Raw genomic sequence first — 3,977 nt, forward strand, 5'->3', positions numbered from 1 at the left:
GTTACCAGAGCCATATGCTTTTGGAGTGACCCCTGTGTGGGTTATGTGGGTCTTTCTGCTATGATAAGCTGACAACTATAGAAACTTGTAAGCATGGCTATCTCCTAGTCTAGTTAGCTGCCAGGCCCTGCCTTGAGTGGAGATTGCTGGCTTCTGGTATATGGGGCAGGGTCCTTCCATGGCTAGCTGCATGACCAGGAGAGTCCCCAAACTGGTGCCAGTACACTGGTATATGGTGCCATGTCATAAGGTAGTTGACTGTAGGGTTAGGATCCCAGAACTAGTATCCACCTACTGTTGGGCTGGGCCATGGCTGAAGGCAGGTGGCTGAGAAGCTGAAGCTGTCCTGGGGATGGTGTCAACCTCCTCATGGGTGGATCTGGTGCTCTGGGTATCCTAATGTCCTGCCTTCCCACTAGTGGGTAAGTATTGATCCCCCAAAATATTACCAGCACATTATGTGCAGAGCTAAGACCTGGGGTCTCTGGCTGTGGGATGGATTCCTAGAGTTGGTATCCATCCAATAGTAGGTAGAGCTAGGAACAAAAGAGTTCTGGGACTAGTTCTGGCCCACCGAATCCTGGGGTCTCTGGGTGCAGTGTGCAAAGGTCCCAGAATTGATGCTCACACACAAGTGAGAAGGTCTAGGACCGAATCATCCTAGACCTAATTCCCACTGCTGAGGAGTAAGGCTGGACCCCAGGGCTGGTTCTGGCCCACTGGTAGGTCAAGCTTGATACTGAGTACTCTAACTTTGAGGTCTTGACTTCACAGACCTGTCGTCCTGTTGGGGGTGAGGCTGGGTTTTGGGTATTGTGGTGAGTAGGGCCAGTTTCAAGGGAGCTAAGGGGAGGTTCTACATCAACCAGCCTGCTACGGAAAGGATCTCAAAATGGTGTTTCCAACATTGCTGATGGTGGTCCTATATCAGGACAGCCCTGAGATCCCTTGGAACTGATCCTATTTGCCACAACACACAAAACCTAGCCTCACCAACAACAGGACAACAGGTCCAAAAATGGCTGCAGCCACTGTTTATAGCGCTAGAGTGAGTCCCAATTGTCTTCTCTGGGAGACTTTCCAAGATCAGCAAGTGAGTATAATCCGAGTTCCTTTCAAATTGTTACTTGTGTCCTGGATCTCAGAGCTTGTGAGATTTTGTGTGTGCCCTTTAAGAGGGGAGTCTCTATTTCCCACAGCACTTAAGTTTTCCTGAAAGTAAGCCCCACTGGGCTTGAAAGCCAAATGTTATAGAGGCTTATCTTTCTAGTGCAGTGTCTCTGGCTTGGGGAGCTCAGTGTGGGGCTTGGACCCTTATTCCTTGTGGATAGTCTCTGCAGTTTCAATTATTCTCCTGTTTGGGGGTCACTTACCCAGGGATATGACTCTTGACTATACTGTGTGTCCACTCCTCCTTTCCATCTTGTGGCTACTTCTTTACATCTTTAGTTGTAAACTATCTTCTCAGTTAGTGTTCAGGTTGTTCTCATCAATAATTGACCTGTAAGTATTTGTAATTGTGGTGTGCTTGTGGAATAAGGTGAGATCAGGGTCTTCCTACTCTGTCACCTTGGCCACTCCACCTCTGTGTATATGTATATGTATATGTATATGTATATGTATATGTATATATATATATATATATATTAATAAAGCTAGGATTATGTTGCTCTCCTATGCATTTTTAAATGTGTAGACAATTCATCTGTGTCCATCTGTTTTCAATTTGCATTTTGCTTCTTACAAGAAAAGGTGAAAATTTTGTACCCATTGTTGAGGAACAGGTGTACAATTGATTTTGTTATTTATCCTTTTCTATAAGGAAAGATATTTTCTCACATATATGCTCCATAGAACAGTGCTTCCATTTTGACAGAAAATATAGGCATTAATTTTTTTTTTCAGAATGATCATTTTGAAGATGAATGGAAGAGAGCCACGTTTCATTGAGGCACGTAAGTATAACATTTTTTTAAAGAAAGATCTTCAAAGTGACATAGATAAATTGATAGAGCATATAGATTATTCTTTTAATTCTAAAAGTAATTTTTTTCTTACATTACTTTGGGAGCATCCCAAAATTCAGAGAGATAGCTTTAAAACCCTCTTTCCTATGCTGAATTTCCAAAGCAGCATCCTTGCATTTCACATATGCCTGAAGAACCAAACTACCACTTTCTGAAAATCCATCAGAAAATTCTGAGATCTTAAAATAATACACAACTGGATAAAAACAGCAATTTAGATTTGCGAGAGACAGGGAAATGATATGGAAAAATAGTGGTCTTAGTAAAGGAGTAGTTTTAAAAGACTTTATTGCTTCACCACCATAAAGAATGGGAAGTTGAGGTAGTAAGATGTGAAACACACAATGAATACTACCACACACATCGGGACCATCCACAAAGCCTTTTTTCTCTTTGGTAGTTTGAGGGGGAACTTGGAATTCTTATAAAAGTTTTCCTGTCCTCCCTGTACAATAAGTAATAATTACAACAGAGAATACACACTCTCCAAGTTCAACTGCAGTTATGCCAATGGTAGATGCTATGCTAATGTATTGAAGCCCTAAATCAGCAAGTCAGGGCTCAGAGGGTTCAGTGTTGTTGTCTAATCCAACATTTCTCAGAACTGGAAGTGGCAAACAGGCAGTACCCACCATCACTCAGATGGCAGCACTGATGCTCAGATTGTACCTATTCCAGCCTCTGGTCCTGAAGGGCTTGAGGAGAAAGAAGTATCTCTGAATGCTGTTGCATATCAAGAAACAAATGCTGGCATAGATATTGAGATACTGATCAGGTAAAAGTACAGAAAGCAAAGGGTCCTCTGGAAAGGCCAATGGTCGCTGATTTAATAATAAATCCAGAGGGGTAAGGACAGCACATGAGCACAATTAGCCACAGAGAAGTTGATCATGGAAATAATGGCTTTATTAGTCTTGCTGATGAAGTGACAGAGAACCCACAAGGCTATACTGTTGGCCCTTAGACTAGGGATAAATCTTAAGATGTAAGTAGCTGCATAGAGGGAGTACTGAAATGACATTTGAAGATCAGTGTATTTTGCTCTTGTACTGTTTGTGCTGTTGCTTCCCATCTTGAGGATTTGTGTTCCTTCCTTAGGGAAAGCATCAGAATGAGTATTTCTGCAGAAAATAGTCTATAAATGTAGTAAAGGGCATATCAGTCCTTGTTTGGGTATACAAATAAACTTGTCTAGCAAAGAAGTATCCAAGTGTGAACTTTCATAAATTCAAAAGATCTTTTCTATATAAACTGAAAATAGCTTGCCCATCTACAAATGGATAACAGTATTGTCGAAGATATTTTGAGATATCAAAAAAATCACTATATTGGCAATAGCCTCAGTCAGATTTTTTCCTTAGTAGTCAAAAGAAGAAGTAATCAAGCTTGCAGAGATAACCAACAAGCAAGTCTTCACTGACAAATAGTCCCTAAACATATATTTTAAGATTCTTGATTTACATTCGGTTTTACAATTTTATCTGTATTGTCAAAATTTGAGATCTAGGTTTCCCTGTCATCAGCCTATCTTTAATGGCAACCTTACCAGGGATTAGATGACTGCTGACATAAGTCTATGAACATTTAGGAATGAAACGTGGGGTAAAGGCATGGGAAAGAACTAGCTGGTCACTAGGCCTTGGGAAGATAAGTGTTTGGAAAAAATAGTGCAACTCAGATAACCATTGTCTCTTTCAGAATTTGTCTAAGAGCACAATTAGCTCTATTTACATAACTTTGCACTTTCTTGAAGCTTCAGTAACTTTAGAGTTCTGTGTTTATTAATAAAATTACAGTAACTTCAGACATTCATATTTATTGAGACTATCCTTGCAACCATTGCAAGCAACTACCAGAGTGTGTGAAGGACTAAAGGATATCTGGTGGTAGATGTAGCAAGAGAGGTTGCCTCTACCTCAGGTCTTAGGGCATGTTCAGTGAAAAAGTTAT

General features: G+C 40.8%; 1 pseudogene; it reads right to left on the reverse strand.

Moving 5' to 3' along the window:
• Window positions 1-2,059: 2,059 nt before the first annotated feature.
• Window positions 2,060-3,099, reverse strand: LOC138071756 (putative P2Y purinoceptor 10; annotated as a pseudogene).
• Window positions 3,100-3,977: the final 878 nt, after the last annotated feature.

This window comes from Capricornis sumatraensis, chromosome X (genome assembly GCF_032405125.1).
Source record: "Capricornis sumatraensis isolate serow.1 chromosome X, serow.2, whole genome shotgun sequence".
Taxonomy (NCBI): domain Eukaryota; kingdom Metazoa; phylum Chordata; class Mammalia; order Artiodactyla; family Bovidae; genus Capricornis; species Capricornis sumatraensis.